Consider the following 23,269-nt stretch of genomic DNA (forward strand, 5'->3'; position numbering starts at 1 on the left):
TTTTTTTTTTTTTTACAAGATCTGGCTATGTCACTAAATTGCCCAGTCTGGGCTCAAATGTGCTGTCCTCGTTTCAGCCTCCCAGAGTGGTGGGATTACAGGTGTGCACCACCACACCAGACTGTAGCTTCATTTTGAGTTGGTGTCATGCTAAGTTGCCCAGGTTTACCTAGAATTTGAAACCTTCCTGCCTCCTCCGCCTCCGCGTACTAGGATTACAGGCAAGTGCCTCTGTACCTGACTACTGTAAGCTCAAACATGAAGTTGTAATATAACTTCTGTGTAGCTCTCACAGCCCCAAAACACTGCTAAGAAGCAAGGACTGTAGTCTACCTAACTCCCCCTGGCCTAAGGAGGAGCATTTTAGTGGTCTGTAATCCTGAAAGGTATAGAGATAGACTCAGCAACAATGAGATCCTGGAGTTCAGTGACATCACCACTGTCCCTCTTGCCCCCTTCAGCTGTGTTGGGTTCCCAGGGTTGGTTCGAATCTCTGGCAGGCTCCCTTGTCTGTGGTGTCAGGATGACTGGGAGCAGTGCCTGGTTTTTATGTCATTTGTCAACTGCTCACGGTCCCACAGAATGGAGTCACACTGGGTCTAATTAGTTCGCCTGCCCATCATACCCTTGGAGGAGGGATGGAGATGAGTGGTTTTTTTCCTGTTTCAAATAATTGTTTATAGTACAACAAAATAATTGTTCTACTTCCAAGAGAAATGAAAACCTACCTGCAGAAAGATATACGTCTGAGTGTCCACAATATCTCTTTTTGTTTGTTTAAAAAGCTTTTATTCGTTTTGTGTCCGCAATATCGTTCTTCTTTGTTTCTTACAATTTTAGTAGACATGTGATATTTGAACGTATTTATGGGGCACAGTGTGATAATTAGTACACATCACTGCATAGTAGTCACATCAGTGATGTTAGCATTTTCACCTCAGGTATCTTTCATTTCTGTGTGTTGGAGATATTCAGACTCCTCTTCCTGTTAATTTGGATAGATATTGTTTTAGACGTTGGTCACCTTCTTGTGCAGTAGGACACTAGACCTCATTTCTGGTTTAGGTTTTGTTGGTTTTTTAAAATTTATTCCTTTTGGTGGTATATATCCGTGATACAGAATAGCAATGTTTGCTTGGGGAATTGTCCTTGCATAGAACGCGTCTCTATCGTTTGCTGTCCCTTTAATCTTCTCCCAAGCCTGTCCCCTTCCCCATCTGTAAAAGTCTGCCTTCTTGCTTTCCGCCATCTCTCTCCTTTATTGAGACGAGTGTTCTGGTTGGCCAGATGTGGGTCACATGCTCAGCCCTCAGGCAGAAGGGTATCAGTTTCCCTAGACCACAGGTACGGTGGTGGAGGAGAGTGGTGGAAGGGAGAGTTCTTTAGGGAAATGGGAACGTGGATGTCAGAGAGATTAAAACAGCACGTGTCCTCTTCAGGGACATGCACGCCAGGTAGCCAGATGTATTTTCCCTCTTTAGGATATTTTTAGCCTGTTTATAGTTCAGAACGGTGTTTTACCACCCAGTTTTGTGATTATTCACACTCTCCCTTGCCTGGAATCCCTTTCTAGCTCACTCGAGACTGAGAGACTCATCCTCTGAGACTCACTCAGCTCAGAGGGCAGGTTCTCTGAGAAGCCTTGCTTAACTATGCCTCTCTGGCTTAAGAATCCCATCTCTGATGCTACTCTCCTAATGTGCGTTTCCCACTGGGCTCGACCATAGGCTATGTTTTGTCCCCCGGGGGACATTTGGCAATGTTGAGAGACATTTTCCATTGACAAGACAGGTGTCGCTCAGTAGAGGCCAGGGGTATCGCTGAGTATTCCACAATGCACAGGACACCCAGTCCTCTGGCCCCAAACATCAGTAGCACCCAGCTGAGAACTCTGTCCCCACTATACCTGCCACATGGTTGGATGCTTCTGCTTTGAGTCTCATTGCCACAGTGCTTGATGTCTCCATCTGTGTTCTGCCTGTACACAGTGTGTCCTAGGAAAGAGTAGTTTCAAGATGACTGGACCCACGAGAAGACGAAATCATATCCTAATCAGCAACCAAAGCACAAGACAACCAGAGCTCCTACTCATTCATCTTTGCACTGGGTAGCCTTAAACCTGTGAGTCCCTTTATCTTGTCTTGTCACTCTGCAAAAAGAACTTTAGCGTTTACTATAGAAACAGTGGAAGAGATGAAAGAAATGCTTTTCAAATGATACTTTGTTATAGTATCATTATTTTGGTTCTGTGTCCTCTGAAAGAATTAGGAATGCACAAGCTGTTGAGATTGAATTGAGTTTTAAAGATTTAGAATCTGAGAAAATTCACCAAACACAACACCAATGAATGGTAAGCTCCTGGCCTATAACAGCAGTTCAATAATTGTTTATTAAATAAATATAATCATGCTTCAGTTGAGGATTTTTAGAATAAATTGTCTCCAAGATCTCACTCAGATCTCTGCATCGTAGTAAAATAATGGTGCCTTTCAAGACTCATTGAACTATCTTGTGCCAAACAGGTGTGTACGTGGGACCTATGATCTCATTTATAAGGCCACCACTCAGCCCCTGTAGCAAGAGGATGAAATCTTACCAGGGTGCTCTACAGAGAGCTTTTGGACAAATAGAGCTGGATGGACTTTTTCTTGTGCAGGTGGGGTCATCTTGCTGTGGTTGATCTTGGAGCATTTGTGATATGGTTTGATCCTGGTGTGCTTTGATCTGCTGTGGTTTGATCCTATGGCATCTGTGACATGATTGGCAGGGGTGTGCTGTAATCTGATGTAGGCATTCAATTTCCAATCACCCTCTTGTGGTGGGGGTTGTTTTTTTTTCCTAATTAAAAAATTTTTTTTTATTGTACATGTTTGCAGTGAATAATGATGCTTCTTGTGGGGAGTTGGTGCAGCTACGTGGCACATCTTAGTTCTTACATCCTCTTCCTCTCCCTTCTACTCCTCCCCTCTGTCTCTTGATTCTCTTTTGCAAAAGGGCTGTCTTCCTGGGTGTTGGTTGGTCCAGCGGGTGTTTGTGTAGTTCTCTCAATCATCCGGAGGGTATTACTGCATGCTGGAGGTATGAAGATGGCTGAGACAAGATCTCAGCCTCAGAGAGACAAATTTTTTAATTGTGGTAAAGTATACATAACACAAAATTTACCATTTTAACTATTTTTAAGTATACAACTCAGTAGCATGAAGTGTGCTGACGATTTGTGCAGCCGTCACCATCACTATCTATCTCCAGAACTTCCCCATCACTTCCAACAGAATCAGACAATACTTGTCCTTTCCTGGATGGGTTCTTTCTCAGGTTCATCTCTGTCAAGATTTAATTCCTTTTTATGTCTGAGTAGCGTCCGCTTTTGTGTCTATGCCACGTGTTGCTTACCCATTCACCCATCAAGGATATGGACTTTCCTACCTCTTGGCTGTTGTGAATATTAACATGGGTGTGTAAGTATCTTTCCTGTTGGAGACTGGCTCTCAGCCCCTTTGGGTCTGTTCCAAAGTTACTGTCCAATTTTACATTCTGCATGGTGAACTGGGTAGTTTGGCCACACCTGTGGCTTCTTCTGGCAAAGATTTCTCCTGATAGGCATACTGACCTCTGGTCATGGTGCTTTTCCCTGACAGCATTTGGGCATTTAGTTGGTAGAATTTGATTAGAATAATAAAGAAAAGAAAAATAAGAAAGGAACAATTCTGAAAGCAGAAATGATGACTCTCAAGTCATCTGACTGCTGGATTTTTTCCTTTCTGTGCCAAACCTTTTGCCCTGGGACTTTTTGGGAGGAGCAAGGAGCTTCCAGAAAACCCCACAAAGTCCCCCTGGCAAGCTGAAGCTAAGCTCTTCTCCTCGATGCCAGTGGGGGGTGCTTTTATAAGGGAACCATTCTGATATACCACCCAGGGTGCTAGCCCTGAGTTTCCAGGGGGAGACTCTGGGGGTTGGCCTGCTTTTAACTAGAGCTGCTTGTGTTTGGGCTAGAGATTTGCCTTAGAAAGAAAACTAGGCCAGCCCTCCCTTGCGCCACCCAGGCCCCTGCCTGGGCTTTCTTTAACCCTGGGCTTTGTTTCCTATGAACCCTGTGTTCTGAAAACAGATCACATCTGGCCTGCGGTCAAGCATGAGAATGTCCTGTTTGTTCTCAAGGAGCAGCAAAAACCTAGTGGCAGGGGGTGTGGCAAGAAGCCCTTTTTTAAGCATGAAAATGTACGACTGTAATTCTTATTTTCCACCCCACCCCCATCTTGTGCTATTTTGGGGCACTAGGATTTTTAGAATTTTTGGGGGTCAGTGCATGTCATTTGGCCACAGCAGTGGGACAGTGATGGCTGTCAAAGGTCTTAGACAGCAGAAGTATCAAGTGCTGGGATTTAGTTTAGCAGTGCCGCCCACTGCCTGCTTCACAAGCACAAAGTCCTGAGTTCAGAAGCATTGAGCTTCTAGAGGGGGATGCTTTGGAACAGACCACTTCTTAGCCTTTTGTGATTGGGATACAGAGGCTGGGCCTGCACGTGCTTGATGGGTAACAAAAGCAGGATAAAGCTCAGTGTCTCTGCCTGAATTTTATATCTGTTTCTTTTATTACCTTAAACTTTCGGTCAGATCCCTGCCCATTTACATGGGCATGTTAATTACTTAAAGACGGTCTAAGAGCTAGTAACATAAAGTATTAGCCCCCAGTTTACCTATTTCATCCACTTTCAAGAACAAGAACACCAATGGAGAGAGAAACTGTTGGGATTTTGTTGCCAGCTTTTTCAGTGTCCAGTTCCAGATTCCTTGGAGCTTTGCCTAGAAGGCAGCAATCATTGACCTAGACCTGCAGTCACCCTGGGTTCCAGGAAGACAGCCTCACAGAGCACCCCATGATGAGGTCCCTTAAACACACAGTGGCTGTCATCTCCCCCACAGATGACATCATCTGTCGTGCCTCTTCCAGAATCTCATGGAACCAGGTCCAAAATACTGATCAACCAGACTACAGCTTGACCAGGATTATGTACCCATTAGCTATGCAAACCTTTAACCCTTAACTCTGTCCCCCTGTTCTATGAAACCCCAAAGTGCCGGTCACTGTGATACAGGCCTGCACCGTGGGAGGCTGAAGCGGGAGGATCGCAAGTTTGAGCCCAGCCTGGGCAATTTTGTTTTGTTTTTGTGTTAGCTACTTTTCTCTCGTTGCTGAAACAAAATACCCCACATCCACAGTTAAAGGAAGGAAGGTTTATTTGGCTCACAGTTTATAGAGGTTTCAGTCCATAATCGGCTGGCTCCAAGGCAGAGATGGCAAACAGGCACCACAGAGGAGAAACAACATGGTGCACATAAGACAGCAAAAGCAACACGGGACCTTAACAGTGTCTTTCTGCCCCTTTTATCTATCTCATCCAGACTACCGGATTAGGGTGGTGCCAAATCACTAGCTCACAGTAGTGGTTTAGGACCACACCCTTAATCCCCGCATCACACACTCCAGATTAAGCCACCTCCGAAAAAGACTGCATGAGGCTTTGGCGGGTGGGGGCGGGGACGGGACACCAAGACACAAACCACAATAGTTTTGTTTGTGTGTTTTGTTTTGTTTTCGGAGACAGAGTCTCATATATAGTTCAGGCTGGCCTTGAACTCACTGCGTAGCCTAGGCTGGCCTCAAATTTGTGGCGATCCTCCTGCCTCAGTCTCCTGAGTGCTGGAATTACAGGTGTGCACCACCACACCCAGCCTCCCTCACTCCCTTAAATACACAACACTATTCAATCAAGCCTCCAAATTAGTGTGCCCGGGATGTCTGAAAGCATGTGCACACATCTGATGAGAGTATAGGAAGCTGGGCAGGTCCACACTGTTCCTTCTGTGCATGCGGGCTAAAGTATTTCTCCCTGGTGTATGCTGACTTATTCTTAATGCTCCAGAAAGAAAAGTGCAGCCTTCCTGGCTGGTTCGGGTCTAAAGGATTCTGGCTCTGCTGATATGATTTGGCTCCATTTCCTGTTTAATAATCATGTCATGGGCACCTGGTTGTGCCTTGTGGCTAGCAGTGGCCTCATTGAAGATGTCTGGGGGCCCCTGTAAGCACAGGCAATGTTCTTTTGTGCTTTTCATTTGTTGAGATGCCACTGTTCGCTTGGGAGCCCAAAATGAATCAGAGGCGTCTTGCTGCTTCCTGGGAAAGACACATTTCTTAACTCAGGGCAAGTTCATCATAAACATGAACAAGGCTGTTGATATTTTGTTTCTTTTGGGTTTTTGGGTACTGGGATTCGAACTCAGGACCTTTTGCTTACGAGGCAGGCAGCAGAACCACTGAGCTAAATCCCCAACCTGATACTTAGTTTCTTATTCATAATACCTAAAAAACTTTATTCTGTCAGCCTCTTTTATTAGGAGGATCACAGAGTAGTCAAACAGTTTAAGAATACTAGTTCTAGCGGGGTATGATGATACATACATGTCATCCTCCTCAGCCCTGGAGGAGGCTGAGGCAGGAGGAGTGCAAATTTAAGCCAAGCCCAGGCAATTTAATGACTTAGCAAGACTCTATCTCACAACGAATGAATAAAAATAAAAAGGCTGGAGATGTTGCTCAGTGCAAAGGCACTGGCTTCAATCCCCAGAACCACATCAATTAACTAATTTGAAAAAAAAAAAAAATGGATAGGAAGGGCCCTGAGGATGTAGTTCACTGGTTAGGCTCTGGGTTTAGGGGAGAAAAAAAAAAATGCAGTGCTGGCTGTGGTCAGACTACCTATATCCAACTGTCAGTTGACTTTTCTATAAAATAATAATCATATCAATTTCATAGATTTTTCAGGGGCTGGGAGGTTACATAAATTCATTATTACAAAGTGTTCAGAATACAGCCTGGCACTTAAAGCCAAGTTACTTTTAAACTTCTGGTTCCTTTGCATTGAACAAAAATTAAGCAGCGCATTATACACTGTAAGAGGGTGAATTTTGTGGTATGTGGATTGCATACCCGTGAAGCTGGTATGGGAAGAGAGTTGATAGATTACCCATTTGGAGGCAGCCACTGCTTGTTTCCACAGACGCCTACAGCAGGTAGTCAGTCAGTCCACTGGCGCAAGGTGAGTGAATGCCAGAGACTGCTCCAGGCACCCAGGGCCAGCTCTTTACAAACTGGCAGGGGTCTTTTTCATCTGAAGATTGCGATTCAGATCAGAACCTGAGGCTGATTTCAGTTCTGGTCCGAAAGCCAACCTTAGCTTAAGGAAAAATATTGATGTCCCCTTATGGACCTTGGCATTTCTACCTTCACCAGCTCTTTGCCACAGTTGCCCTTGCTCACCACACCCCTCTGTGTGTGTGATTTCCAAGACTTCAGACGTAGACGCGATAAATCCGTATATAAATACACAGAGAACAGCAGGCCACCCACCACCACTCCCCCACCCCTGAGCTTTGGGCATGGCATAAATATTTTTCAGTGAGGTTTTCCAGTTGCACTGTTGTTTTCAATCCCCCCATTTTGGAAATTGCAGAATTATAGCTTCCTTTGGCAAGACAAAGACAGTCTTCAGAAATTACTCAGCACCACTACCAAGAACTAATAGCAAATGTTGTCCCCGTGGTAATGAACAATCTTACTTATTCTTGAGAATTCCTGACTAGGTTTAAGTATCTCCAACACATAAGAGAGGAGTGCTTTAGAAATGTAAGGCAATTGTCTTTTACTGCTGAACCCGTGTGTATAGTAATAGAAATCATATTGGATCCAGAGTTGCCCTGCAGCTCTACAGCCTTCTGCCTTTTCTCTGCCATATGCTTTATTCTGGGATTTCTTTCTTCTGCTGACATCTGGTACTTAGGCGAAAGGGAAACAAACCGCTTCTCCTAAACTAGTGAAATTAGTGTCAGGGAAAAACCGCTCAAATTTTGAGGCATCTACAAATGGGATTTGTTTCCTGAGCATCCTGAACAACTATCTCTAGGAAGGAAGTCTAACAGGTTACAAAGCACGGGCCTAGGTTCCCTAAGATGATCTTGAAGCACATCACCCATCAGTGGTGCAGACAGCACGCAGGCTTTTCCTAGCAGCTGAGGCATTACCTCAGCGACATTTAATGAATAGGTTTGCCCTTAGGGGCTGGAATTATAGCAGTCTATTATGAAATCTCGTTTGCTTTGCATGAATCAGTTCAGGAGCCCTGACAAAATAAAATCTGAAAAAAATGAGAAATGGTTCATACAGACCTGTAACTTAGAGCCACCCGTCACAATCTGGTTTGCTCTGAAGTTGCCCTAGCTTGATGGCTAAGAATCATAGTAGTTTTGCACTTTCCTGATGAAGAGGGCTTTCAATTGACTCCTGTTTTTTGTGAGTAGGAGCAAAACCAGTTGGAATACCTTTTGGCTCCCCCCTTGCTCCCCCCCCTTTTTTTTTTAAAGCACTGGGGATACATAAAATTGAGCTCTGAAAGCAGAGAGATGGAGGGAAACAGTGGGGACTGGTCAGGAGAATCACTTCTCCCCTCCCTCTCTCTCTCTCCCCCCACCCTCTCTGATCTCTCACATGCGGACCCTCACATATTCCAGGCAAGTGCCTATCAATGAGTTGTACTCTCAGCACTCCCCTTTTTAAAACAGAAGCACTTTTATCAGGACAGGTACTAAGTATACGGCAATAATTCCTTCCAGCAAACATCCTCAGGCCTTTTATAAATCACATTTAACCAGGGTTAGAAATTCTACCATAATCCAAAGACAGGTTGCTTTGTTCCTGTCCTGGAAAGTTGAGACAGTGACAAAGACCTGTACAGCAACCCCCCCGCCCTTCTAGGAGGAAGCTGATACTTATCTCCTCGTTTCACTCTTTGTCTCTGGACCTAGTCTCTGCCTAGTCATCTGGGGGATATTGAGGCAGTATATTATAGCACAAGCTTTTGTTAAAAATGGGCTCCCAGCCAGGTGTGGTGATGCATGCCTGTAATCCCAGCACTTGGGAGGCTAAAGAAGAGGTTCTCGAGTTCAAGGCCAGCCTAGACTAGAGTGAGACTGTTGTAAAAAGAAAAAGAGGGTGGTGGTTGTCAGGTTTTGGTTCAGATAATAGCCATCTATCCCCAGGCCTTTGTTGTCTCAGGATAGGAAAGGGATCTAATAAAGGGCATTGGAAATGGGGTAGTTTGTCACTCAGCTACCACGTCCCAGATATAAAGTTGTTTGTGCCTAAGAAGGGTAGAAAACTATGTCACTTGACCTCTGATGTGCAGCGACTTGAAATTATTCCCTGCCCCCTTGAAGGCCAGCTGAACTCTTTTGCCAAAGGCAGACTGTTTTCAGGATTTATGTCAAGGGATTTTTGCAGAAATCTTCCTCGATTACTACAGAAACTCCTGGGATGTTCTTCTTGTGGACATCTGATTGAAAACACGTGAGACTGGTCCAAGTCCTACTCAGCTGGAGAAAGGGGTGGATTCTCACTGCTGAGAGTTTGCTATGGGCCAGATGGCCGCTGCTGAGTGGCCCAGGGTGGTCCTAGGGAGGTGACTGCCTGGAGAACGTCCCACAAACCAAGTTGTGATATGCCACCTTATGTCACACTGATGTTCCATCAGACTTCCTGGGAATGTAGAACAGAGTGAATGTGAACAGAGATAATGAAGAAGCTGCTGTAGGAGCTGAAGCTTCTGTGAGCGAATGAGTCTCCATCATGTGCCTGAGGTCCATCATGTGACCGGGGCTTTCTACCAGGCACCAGTCCTGTGTCAGTCCGCTTTCCCTCACTACAAGGAAATGCCTGAGATGGTCAACTTGTAAAGAGAAAACATTTGTCTTGGCTCGTGGTTTCAGAGATTTCTGTCCATGCTCAGTTGGCCTCATTGATTTGGGTCTGTGATAAGGCTGCGTACTGTGCCGAGAATGTGTGGTGGAGCAAAACCACTTATATCAGAAGCCAGGGAGCCAAGAGAGTGAAGAGGGGGCTGTGGTCTACTCCAAAGCCACATTCCTAGGGACCTAAAAACTTTGCACCAAGCTGTACTTCTTAAGGTTTCCACACCTCCACCGCTACCCTGGGGACCGAGGGGCCTTTGGAAGATGTTCGGAGATCCTCCCTGCAGGGTTTTCTGTCTTACTAAATAAAGATCAGAGATTGCTAACACAGAAGTCTTAAAGAATAAGACACACAGATGCTGAGCTTCCCATGGGAGTTTTACCATGGTGTGGTAGCTATAGTCTTACACGCTCCATTCCGTAAGTGTCCCCAGTGGCTGAGTGTGGAAGTCCAGCAGGTGAGTCCCCTACCTCCGTCGCTCTCTCCAGGGTGAGCCGGTCCCGCTCTCCTTGCCCCTTTCTCGACCTGCTAGAAAGACAAATTGAGGGTCAGAACTCGCCAGGAGTTCTCCAGGAATAGGCCTTCCCCACTGAAGCCCTGGCCAGCTCTTGCCATCACTCCCCACCGGCCTCCCTGGGCGGGGTACACAGCACACTTCTGTTGGCCTCTGAAGCCACGGCAGCCACTCGCATGCTGGCATCAGAGATTTTGTGTCTTTGTGTTATCACCAGGGTTAGGTTCAGAAAGACTAAGAAGAAAAGCTTGTTTTGAAAGGACAAGGGAGACTGAAGCTATTGCACAAAGCCACGGGTTCAATCCTTAGTAACACACACAGACACACATACTCAGAAGTGAATAAATTATTTCAGGCCGGACCCATGGAGTTGCACCTCAGAAATCTTTGACCCACAAAGCCCAGGGCAGTGTGGGTACTGCCAGTGTTTAGGACAACTGAAGCAGATGCTAAATTTCTATCCCAACAGGCTGATTTTTTCCAATTTTTTGTTGAATTTTTGCCTTGAAGGAAAATGTCCCCGTATGAATCCATGTGGCATGTATAATAAGTTGCCCTATGAAGTTTGTTTTTGAGATGTGATCCACACGAGCAGTAGAGGCACTGAAATCAAGACCCCTGGAATGAAAGGTGCTCTTATTCTTAGAGGTCCTTTCAATAGAGTTTATTTACTATATTGGCAACACCCCCCCACACACACACACATTTTTTTATTCAGACTTCTTTTTTTGGCCCCATGAGTTTGAATACATCTGCTCACCCGTCCTTGTCTGGTTTTAATCTATTTTCTGTTACTATAACTGGATAGACAGCACAGATGGGGTGGATGGTAAGGAGCAGATGTTTATTTGGCTCATGGTCTGGAGGCTGGGGAGCCCAAGAGTATGGGCTGGCATCTGATGAGGGCCTCCTGTCTGTGACAGCCAGGGTCACGGCATGTTGAGGTGTCCTGTGGTGTGTGACACAGTCAGTGTGATAAAGAGATCACGTATGGCGAAGCCACTCTTTCTGTAACCTACTAATCAATGAATGAATGAATCCATTCACGAAAGCAGCCTGATCACCTATTAAAGATCCCACCCAGTCCGATTTTTAATCCCTCACAAGGGGGATGACATCTCAAACATGGGGCTTATGGTGTGATTCTTGGAACACCTCAGGTTCGAGTCCAGTCACATCATCTTAGGATCACTCTGGGGTCTCCATCCCAATGTAGTGAAATCTATTGGATTTTCCCATAGGACGCTCCCCATGAGTTTATCACAGGAAGCCTGAGACTTGCAAGAGTTCTGAGTTTCTGTTTTACTTTGTGTTGTTTTTTTTTTGGTACAGGGACTTGAACTTGGGTCCTTGTGCTTGCGAGGCAGGCACTGGAACCACTGAGCGAAAACTGGCACAGCATCATCATTTTTATCTTTTTCCAGTCTCAAATAGGAATCTGCCCAGACTGTTTGGCAGTTTTAGATATTTACCACCAAACAAATTGAGATTTAAATTGAAACCGGTCCACATTAGGTAATGCTTTGGTCTCTCCCATGGTACAAATTGTCCCTTGTGTGAAGCTACTTTAACCGCAGTTCTTGAATCTCTGCATTCTTAGTAAATACTCATGGTAAAAAACAGTTAATGATTAATCTGCTTGTGTTCCTAATGACTTGAGAAATAAGCACTACCACCTTGCAGGCCTTTTCTTATCAGATTCTGAAGGGTGGTTTTTATAGCTAAAATAAGCCCTTGGTTTATCAGCTCCAGTGGCCTGGAAACCCCTTAGACCCAAATATTTGGGATGAGCAGCATGGACATGGCTTAGGAATCCCAAGAAGGCAGAATCAAGATAGAGAGCTGCCAAAGCTCACACATGTGGAATGAAACCAATTTCAAAATCTGACTTTTCTGCATAGTTGGAATGTGCTTAAAACCTGAACTCACTTAAGACTTGTGCACCTGTTAGAATGTTTCAGGCCTGACATTCTGCTTCTTTGTGTATCTCTGTAAAATCCGACGATGACAGTTCCAAGCCATATTGTAAGGCTACTGATGCAATCTTCAAAGTGTTGACTCTCTTTCTAGTGCTGTGGAAATGCAAAAATGGTAGCGGGTATTTCTCACGTATCCCAAGACTACACTGAGTCTCTCTAGACTGCAAATCTTGGACTCAGATTTTGGTTGGAAGGTTGATAAACTTATTTATATTGGTGATATTATCTCTTAGATTATGTACAGGGCCATCCAGTGAAATATTCCCATTTTATAGGAGAAAAAATAAAGGCAACAGGAGCAAGGCAGGAGCCCCTTCAAGACTGTAGATTTAGGCAGGGCTTTGTATGCCTTTCCTTGGTTAGTTTTCAGAAGAATTTTATCTACAGCCCCCAAAAATGATAAATTTAAATACACAAGTATTCTGTGCCAGGTGTGCATGGTGATGCACACCTATAATCCCAGGTAGACAGATCAAAAATTGCACAAGCTGGGCAACTTGGCAACTTAGTGAGCATGCAAGGCATTCACTGTACTACTGAGCTACATGTCCAGCCTTATTATTATTATTATTATTATTATTATTATTATTATTATTATTTGGTATGGGGGAACAAACTCATGACCTTGCTTTTTGCGAGGCAGGCATGGTACCCCACTGAGCTAAATCTCCAGCTGGACCCAGCCTTTTAAAAAAATTTTTATTGTGCAAAGAGGACTCACCAAGTTACCTAGGCTGGCCTGGAACTTGTGACCCTTCTGGCTCAGCTGCTCAAGTGCCTGGGATTACAGGGATGTATCACTGAGCCTGGCTCTGTTTAGAGATTGGCTTGCAGAAAAGCATTGGGCTAGTTGTACCAGAGAGGAGCACACAGAATGGATATTTGACAGAATGCTGCCTGCAGCTGCAGCGGTCTACATTCGGTGTTCTGTGACAGCCTCTAAATGCTGGCCTTATAACTACTTAAAATTCGGCTGTTTTGTAGGTCTCACCTGGGAATTGAATTAACTTCATTGCAAAGAAACTACATCTTTCTATAAAGTTTTGGGCAGGTGTTGTAGTTGACATTAGTTGGTTTAAAGGACCTATTATTTATTCGTAGGTTCACACATATTGTGCATATGTCCTTAAAGAAACAATTAGGGGTTAATTTTCAATAGGGTCCATTTGGTGGCCACAAATTAGTATGTTTAAAGTCCTTGGTAGTTGAACTTTCCATTGCATCCTGATGTTCATTGGTGGTAACCCACAGGGCTAATGAGACACTTGAGTAGTGCTGGATTCAGTGCACCATACCATAGAGAACAGGATCTCTCTCTCGCTCTCTCTCTCTCTCTCTCTCTCTCTCTGTCTTTCTCCCTCCCCCCTTCTTTGTGTTCCCATCTCTCTCCCTTCCTTACTCTCTCTCCCTCTCTTGCGTGTGCTCCCCCCGCCCCAATGTGGGTGGACAGACTATTTATTCATCATGAGGCACACCCAGGAAGAAGTAATTTTATTGCGTCTTTTTAAACTTGGCAAGCTCCCTGAGCTAGTTAATTTTGCACAGTAGTTTATGTGGTTTTCATTCTAAAGCTTTTTAGAATGAAATATGTTGTAAGAAGCACCTGTGCAATAAAGCAAAGCAGTCCAGTCTAATATATCAATCTACTTCTTTCTAGTGTAACATTCTTTTTTTTTTTTTTTAAGATTCTGATAGAGCCAAAGTCCCAGTCTTGTTTTGTATGATGTAAATATATGTCATTACTTGATGCTAACAGTCTTAGTTGTTTTAGAAATTTTCAAGTGGTCTGCTCAGCATAATGTTGCATTGATGATGCAGTGATGGTTTGACTGGGAAATATGATTTAGTATTTTTTTTTTATCTTATAGAGTTTACTGGTACCTTTTAAGGATACAGTACAGTTACATTCATCATTGGGAACTTGTACCTCTACATGACAGATCTTGGTTCTCATTTTTTCCCCATACCCCTGCCCTCCCTATACCCCTTCCATGATTTAGTATTTTTAGGAGGGAAACTGTGGGTCCATCAGCTTTTTCTGAAGTGGAGGCCCAACTGGACATAGCCAGGGTTTCAGCATGGTCATGACTCCAATACCCAATTTATGAAGGAGACCAGAAGTCCCAGAGAGTTTTTTCCTCAGAAGAGCAGTTCAGGAGGTGTGAAATGAAACTAGCTGATATGGGAGAGCCCATACATTTAACCATTTTAGGGTTGGTCTTGTCCATACAAGCCTGCAGCCCTCTCTTTCAGCTGGGGATGCACAAAGGAGAATGTTCATGAGACCAGAGAGGTAACGGGCACTCGGTGCCTATTTTAACCAGTGCTGTGCCACGATTCCAGGTGCCTGGAAGGGACTGCTGCTCTGTGCCTCCCATGGGCAGCAAGGGAGGAGGCTAGGGAAGGGGGTGGATGCCAGCCAGGGCTGGATGGGAGAGGTTTGGGGGACAAAGATTTGTGTTGCTTTGTGTGTGTGCACAAATGCCCAGGAGCATACACATCTATCAACAGCCCAGAAACTGGCTGGTGATTTCAGTCCTCAAACAAATGGCTTGTTTATTAAACTGAAAGCTGCTATCTCCATTAGGAAACATTCAATTCCAGCAATTAGCCCCAGGGTTAAAGAGCCTCCTTCCTGCCAGTCTGTTTTGCTCTGTTCCCAAACAATGCTTTGATGTGCGATGGGCTCCTAATGGAAGATAAGTCATCAGTTAACCCAAGGAAGGTTAAACTGAAAAACATCTTCTCAGCAAAGGGATTATCTCAGAGCTGTTAGCCACTGATTGACGTTATTTGTATTCTTAGTTAGAGTCTTAATCTCTAACTAATCTCAGAAGGGTCCAAAGATGCAAAAGTATTCTAGTTATTTAGTTTGTTTAAAAGTGAGTTTAGAAATAGGATCTTAGGTCACTTGAGGCTGGGTGAAGATGACTATTGTATCCATGGGAAACAAGTTACCATTTTATTTCTTTAAAGAATTGATGGTCATGATGTTATTAAATGGCTAATTTTTAAAAAATTCTAAAAATAAGGAGAACCGTCTATTTTGGGGTAGTGAACTGCAATTGATATTGTGGATTTAAGCACCATACAGAAAAATATAACTGTGCGTTTGAGATTTCCAGTTCAATGCATTAAAAAAACAAACCTTTCAGGTATGTTAAAATAGTGACAAATGAGCATTAGTTGCCAAACATTTAGAAAATAGATTTTCCACTACAACAATGCAATCAGGAATCATTGTATTTCTTTTTGGGTTTTTTTTTTTTCTCTCTGTGTTTGCTGCAGGATATAATCCCTTCACCTAGATTCCGTGTCCTAATTACCCTCATGCAATATTTCAGAAATTGTGACCCACATTGCTTTAATGAGTACAGAATTTCTGTTCTGGGTGATGAAAACTTGTGAGAAAAGTGCTAATGGTCATACAAAATTGTGAATGTAATTAATACTACTGCATGTTGCATGCAAACTGGTTAAAATGATTAACATTATGCTAGATATAATAATACCACAATTTTTAAAAGTATATAAAATTATGCCCCCAAATTGATTGTCTTTCCTTTTACAAGTGAAACATTGACAGATTTCAGAGTTTGGTAGGAGACTGCTGGGAGAAAGATTTAGTGTGGAGTTTATTATTTGCAGGCTCAGAAACCAAAACTTTTAAGCACTATTTAGTAATTTCAATAATAACCCTGTAATTTGAAGGGAAAATTTTGACAGCAGAGTAACATGTTATTAAAACTTCAGAAAGTCTAGGGTTAGAGGTCACCTTTCAGGCTGAGGTACTTAAAGCCCTCTAGAGAGCACAGAGCCTCCTGGCAAATTCCTTATCCACTGGAAAGGAAGAGAGCAGGTAGTCCATGAGTGATTGGGACAGACCAGTGATTGACTTTCCAAATGCAAACCCTGCCCTCAGGGATCTCTGGTGAAAGCAAGAGTGATCCTGTCAGGTTCTCTACAACTACCTGCAAGGTGCGACAGAGCATGTACTGCTAGGGGGCATGGAAGTCCTCAGGACATTTCACCAAGGACCAGGTGTGAGGTGTTAGTGAAAAGGTGAGATAAATTTGGAAAGGCCACAAGGACCACAAAGACCCAGGACCACAGAATAGAATGGGCTTCGGAAAGGGTGGCAGGCCCCTTTTCTATGTCTGAGAGGATTTTTGTTTTTATTTTAAACAGTCCAGGCTCAAAAATTCAAACTACCATGTGATCCAGCAATCCCACTTCTGGATATATGCCCAAAGAAAGCAAAACAAGTATGTCAAAGAGCTGTCTATACTTGAATGTTCAATGTAGCATTATTCACCATACCTAACAGGAGAGTCAACCCAAGTGTCCATCTACAGATAAATAGATAAAGAAATGTGGTGCAGGGCTGGGGTTAAAGTGGTAAAGTGCTTGCCTAGTGTGCGTGAGGTCCAGGGTTCAATTTCCAGCACCAGGAAAGAGAAAAAAAGAAAAGAAAAGAAAAGAAAAAAGAAAAGAAAAGAAGGAAAGAAAGAAAAGGGAGTTGGGGGCAAGGGAGGGAGGGTGAGTTGGGCGGGGAGGCAGTAGAAGGAAATGAAAGAAAGAAAGGAAGAAAAAAGGTGTTGTGGATATACAATCAAATATCCCACCTTAAAAAGGAAGTCTTGTCATTTGGGACAACAGGGATGAACCTGGATGACAATTATGTTAAGTGAAATAAGCCAGACACAGGAAGACAAAATGCCTCATGATCTCACAGAAGAATGCAAAGGAAATTATTGGTTGACTGGCAGGGAGGGGAATTCAAAATCAAGATAGGCTTCCTATTGAATGTGTATCACTTTCTCACCATTGAAAAGTTGAGAACTCCCAAACTGAACCATTGGGAAAGTCTTACATCAAAGTGGCAGCTTGGTTCCAAGCAACCTTTTGGTCCCAGTGGCCAGCTAGCACCTCACAGCTTGAGATGTTTGCTAGTTGCGTTCCTGAGACATTGAAGTGCACCCCCCACCCCACCTCAGTTATTTCCTCTTCTTAGATCCCCACCTTTTGCTCTGCTTGTTTGGGGAGGTGTCCATGTCCGGAATGGGCTACTGCTTTGGAATCCCTGTTGTGCTGAAACCCGTGTACAAAATAAACAGATCTTCTGGGGGTGTGACCAGACACTATCTGGAGAATTCCATTCACTGGACTGAAGAAGACACTCACCTGGTGTGTTAGAGGAGACCAGGAACGCCAGGCATTTTAAGTAGAAGGGAAGGCAACACAGCCTTTTGTTTTGTTGCTGAGATGCACCTAAGAGGTCCAAGCACATTTTCTGAGTCAGTGAGCCCTGGCAGTTCTGGGTTGTGGGAAGGGAGAAAGGATGTCAGGATGAGCTGGACAAGGCTTAGATTTCAACTGTGACACTTACTTGCTTTGTGTCTTTAAGCTCTGAGCTTCAGTGTCTTATCTACAAAATAGGGCTCATCACTACATTACAGAGCTGCTGAGAAAATTTCTTAAAATAATGTGTATGAAGGGTATGGTAAAATGCCTGTGCATTGTGGGCGTTCAGGTAATACCTGTTTACTGTTGTCATCTATATCACTTATGTTGCCATACTACCTAAGCCAGAAACACATAGGAGAGTTCTAGGACCCAGTTAGACTACAGTTGTCCCTCTGTATCTGTGGGAGACTGATTCTAACTAAGACCTCCCTTCAATGCCAAAATCAAGTCCTTTAAAAAAAAAGGTCTTGTTTTTTATACAAAATGACAAGTAGTTCATATAATTTTAGATCTCTAGATTACTTACAATACCTAAACAATGTAAATGCTATGTAGTTATTCTTCTATATAGTACAGGCACAGTTTTTCCCCCAGTATTTTCCATGGTTGCTTGGATCCTAAAAAGTAGATATTCCTGGCCTTTATATTTAAATCTCAAGTTTGTCGATTTATGTGTGCTTATTTTCAAGTATTGCTTTTCTAATTACAATAGCAACATGTGCTCACGAATGCAAGCCTTTATACAGTACAAATTACAGGCTATTTCACTGTTGCACCCCCATAACACCGAGTTTCTTACATTCCTATTCTGCCAGGTAAACCAAAGTTAATCAGAATTGATGTGATTCTTCCCAACAATATATGAGTGATATGATTGATACTGAATTAATCTTTGCCAGGTGCCTGCTTGCCCATCATTGGCACCATATCTCCTTATAGTTCTTGCCTATTTATGTGTCTTTTAATCTATATTGTTAAATATTTAATTTTCTTTTCAGAAGCTAATATATCACACATAGTTGGAAATTCAAAAAGTGTAGAAAAGGACACAGTGAAAAGAAGAATAGCTACCCCTGATATCTAGCCTCTCTTTGCCATTCTACAGATGTCACCAGTTCCCTAGGTCTCCTTCCAGGCATAATCTGTGCATGTACAAGTACACACGCAGCAACCTGTACGGGTACACGAAGACTCTGTACATATAAGACTGTGCTCATCTGTATTAAAATCAAAGTTAGTATGCTCTGTATAATATTATGAAATCCTTGTTACTTAACAGCAGTCCTATTGTTTTAAGGGTTGACTAATATTCATTCTCTCTTATGAACACATTAGTTTCCCATTACTGTAGGTCATCCGTAGCTTTTCTTATTGTAAGTAATGCAGCCGTTGGGGATGCCTGGACATACATCACTTTATAATACATGTGCCACTGTGTCTGCAGTGTAAGTCCTTGAAAGTAGAACCACGTCAAAGGTGCTGTTGTGGAGCTGGGTGATAAAACCTCTTTCCTCATATGCTGATGTCTAATTCTATAGATGGAAAACATAACTTTGTTTTGCTTTTCAGTTTTTTTTTTTTTTTTTTTTTTTTTTTTTTTTTTGTGTGTGTGTGTGTGTGCCAGGGTTTGAATACCCAACCTTGCACTTATGAGGCAGGAGGCAGGCGGCAGCACCACTGAGCTAAATCCCTGGCCCTGTTTTGCTTTTTTTTTTTTTTTTTTTTTTTGTGTGTGTGTGTGTGTGCCAGGGTTTGAATACCCAACCTTGCACTTATGAGGCAGGAGGCAGGCGGCAGCACCACTGAGCTAAATCCCTGGCCCTGTTTTGCTTTTTTTTTTTTTTTTTTTTTTTTTTTTTTTAATAAGTGGGATTAAGAATCTTTTCAGATGTCTGAAAACAATATTTCTTTACTGTCTATCCATATCTTTTTATGGTTGTGTCTTTACTGATTTATAAGAGTTCTTTACGTATTATTCATATTAGGCCACATTAGGCCTTTGCTATGTGTTGCAAAATACATTCCCAGGTTATTTCTGTCTTAGCCACCATTCATTGGATCCTTTCGCTGTATGACAAACTCTGCGGTGAGCACATAATGCTTCACAGCTGCTCTCTAAGTTAGTAGTGCTACTACTATACCATTTTACCGAGGAGACCTCAGGTTGGTTGGTTACCAAAGTCCACTCTTAACCAAAACTTCACATTCCTTTGTGCACTTACATAATTCATACAGCATCTTTAGAAGGTACTGAGAGATTATGATAAATATCCTCTCTGAAGTCCACAGAGCCATCTATCACTTATGGACATCCTCTTTTTGAGACGTGGATACACGCTTTCATTGTCTGCAGATGTTTCACTGTTATAAGATTCTCTAAAGCTCCGTCCTTCACAGTGCACCACGATGGCACTAGTCCTTCTGCAGGGGACAGGATCATAGTGTGTCGGGCAAGGAGCAGAGGATCTGCTGCGTCTACGAGCCTCGATTGAGGGACCCACAAGAGACTCAGGGCAGAAACAGGTGAATGCACCAGAGGATGGGACATTGCCTGAGCTTACTAGATTTCTCAGCCCCCTTTCCTTAAACGTCATCCCTAGAATCGTGTGGTTCTGGAATGAGGTAAGAATGATCGAGAAATTGTGAATGTTTAAATTTTTAAAAAATCTATTACAGTAAAAAAACACAATGCCATTAATTTCCCTCACAATACCACCCTCCTCCAGCTTTGAAGACACTCACCCCGTCGTTCTTGGCACTTTCTGAAGCAGCTCCGGAGTCCTCTTTCCTGAGTGTCTTTTAGTTGGGCTGTCGTGGCTGTTTCCATGCCCTGAATTGGTTCGAATGCGTACTTTGCGTGGTCAGTTTGATTTGAGGGAAGAGCCAGAAGTCACATGGTAACCGATGAAGTGAAGAAGGTAGATGAGGACACACAGAGATGTATCTGTGAGCCCACCTCTCTGTTCCGTGGTGCTTGGCAGCTGCATTCACTGCTGTTTGTGATCAGCCTTGTGAAAAGACACACTGAAGACTTCCGGAGCTGCTTCAGAAAGTGGCGAGAGTATGGGAGGAGTGAAGCTAGAGAGAAGTATTTTGAGGGGGATTAATGGCAACAGGTCTTTCACTGTAGTAAATTTTAAAAAAGACGACTATCCCCCTTATAGTTTGATCACACTCCCTGCATAGTAGGACTCTAGACCCTCCTCTCTCCTCTTTGAGCAACAATGTAGATGACAGCAGAAGAGACCCGAGGAGGTAGCAAGACACTCCAGGAAGCTGGAAGTTGGCAGACCATTTCTTTCTCTGTAGAATAATGTTTCTTATAGGAATAGATGAGCTCATGGTGCATGATGTAGCTGAGCAGTCCATGTGTTTGTATTTTGTTCCTCTGTATTCTTCTAAACCTCCTGCTCTTCAGTGCCCTGAACGCCAGGCAGGCGTAGTTGGGTCTGGATGTTCCTTCAGCCTTTTTAAGGAAAGTCCCCGGTGCTATTTGCCCGCTCTCATCAGTTTTCCCTTAATGCATGAAGGTCTGGGTGTGTCTTGGTTTCCCCGCACTTTACCAGATTAGGGGTTGCTTTGGGTAAGCAGACTCCTATTTGAAATTGTAAACATTCTCATGGGGTTCATATCTAAGTATAAATTGTCTTAGAGAACTGCCTTTATGATGAGATATTGGAGCTTTTGGAGATGAGACTCGGAGGAGGAGGAATCCACCTACAAGGCAGAAGACGAGCCTGGGCCTCTGAGGAGAGGGACCCCTTTTGCCATTTAGCAGGGCCATCTGGAGGTGTCCAAGGCCCAGGCTTCTTTTATTACATGCTTTAATTAGGCGTCGGAGCTGTATAAAAAGCTGCAAACCTCCGGGGAAACTTCTCATGCCGCCCTACTCGCCTCACAATTCCAGGACAAGGGCTGGGTTTGCCTGCTTTTGAAGCCATTCTCTCTGTCTTGCAGGCTTCCATCCAGCTCCTTCTGACCCCATCAAATCTGTTTTTGGAACATTCTGTCACCCAAAGTTCTAGTAACTGGTAGCCGTCGTAAATGGAATGGTTACACTGAGCAGAACACAAAGTGAATTGAAGACAGAGTTCCGACAAGAGACATATTAAGACAGAGCAATCTTACTTCCTGGAACTTTTGAAAGCAGTCTTGGCAAAATATTCATGGCCAGTCTCGAAAGCTGCTCCTGTTGGTGTCTTGCTTTCTTGAGACAGGCATTTTTGTTTTTTTTTGGTACTGGGGATCAAACTTGGGCCCTTGTGCTTTTGAGACAGGAGGCGGAACCATTGAGCTAAATCCCCAGCTCTAACTCTGCCCGTGTAGAACTACTTCACCTTTGCCCAAGGTTGATGCTAACGTCACCGATCAGGAGAAGTGCATTTTGAGGTTTATCTAGTTTAATTCTCTCATTGAATAATCTAGAAAACTGAAACGCAGAAGGGAGACACGGTTTACCCACAGCTATACAGCATTAGGCCTGGACTTCCAAAGCCTCCCATTGCTGCCTTACATGATAGATGCCTTTTAAATATTCCTCTGGCCTCTTCTGCTTTAGCCCTGCATACCTCCTGGCTCTGCCTCCTCAGCCCCCCAATGGCTTCCAGGGCAGAGCCCTACAGGGTGGATTGGGTTATGGAGTCCAGCCAGAACTTTGTTTCTAACCAGCTTCGTGTCCCTGGGGAGGAGCCGGTTGCCACGGGTTGGGGTCTGCCTACCTGTGTGAGACTCTTCATTTAACAAGAAGATTAAATAGGGGGTCTGGAAGGCTATGTAGCACCGACCCGGCACACAGAAGGTGTGTGGCAGGTATTGCTGTGTGATGATCATAATGGTATCGACTGTCTTCAAACCCATCTGCTGGAAAATTTAGCTTTGCTTGCCACTGCAAACAGCTTTGCTTCCCCCAGCTTCGTCCCTCACCCCAGAACTCCCCTGGAGACTAAACCAGATTATCAGGATATGGCACCAGAGAGAACCAAGCTGGCGGTACAGATTTATTTTCATGAATGCAGCCCAGAGCCTGCCTGGGGAGTAGAAGGATGCACTGTGAGGTGCTGCCTGCCAGCGGCCATTCTGATCCAGTGCAGGATGGCTCACTTTGTGCTTGGGCAGCCCGAACCTAGCTTTCCAGTTTCATTTCTACCTTTGCCCTTGGGCACAAAATGTGTACAAAGCACTTTTCTGAAATAGCTAACAGTGACTTTTGCTAGAGTGTTTTTCCAAGCTCCATCCTAATTGTGCAGAAGTGTGTGAGTGTGTGTATGTGTGTGCACACGTGCATGCAGCAGTAGAAGTGCATGATCATGTATGTTTAGTGTGTGTATTTGGAGAGTGCCACAAATTGGGTGGCCTAAATACTAGAAATCTGGGGAGGCCAGAAGTGCATGCAGTCAGGCTGTCCTCAGAGTTGGTCCCTTCTGAGAGCTAAGGGATGCCTCTGTACCAGGACCCTCTTCCTAGCTATAGTTGTGTTTTCTGTGTCTCTTCCTTCTACCTGCAACTCTGTGTTTGAATTTTCTCTAGTTAATGAGTTCTATTGGATTAGGGCCAACCTTTATGGCCTAGTGTAAGTGCAAATTTTTTTTGTTTTGTTTTGTCTTGGTACCGGGGATTGAACTTGGGTCCTTGGTGCTTGCAAGGCAGGCCACCGAGCCGCTGAGCTAAATCCCCGGCCCATGTAAGTGCAAATTTTAAAGATTTTTTTTTTTTTTTTTTTTTTTTTTG

General features: G+C 43.8%; 1 protein-coding gene across 7 annotated transcripts in view; it reads left to right on the top strand.

Moving 5' to 3' along the window:
- Palm2akap2 (PALM2 and AKAP2 fusion) overlaps positions 1-23,269 on the top strand; it is a 561,169-nt gene that overhangs the window by 494,926 nt on the left and 42,974 nt on the right. The gene's annotated exons all lie outside the window — the stretch shown is intronic.

The sequence above is a fragment of the Fukomys damarensis genome, unplaced genomic scaffold, assembly GCF_012274545.1.
Source record: "Fukomys damarensis isolate Sample0158 unplaced genomic scaffold, DMR_v1.0_HiC HiC_scaffold_36, whole genome shotgun sequence".
Classification (NCBI taxonomy): domain Eukaryota; kingdom Metazoa; phylum Chordata; class Mammalia; order Rodentia; family Bathyergidae; genus Fukomys; species Fukomys damarensis.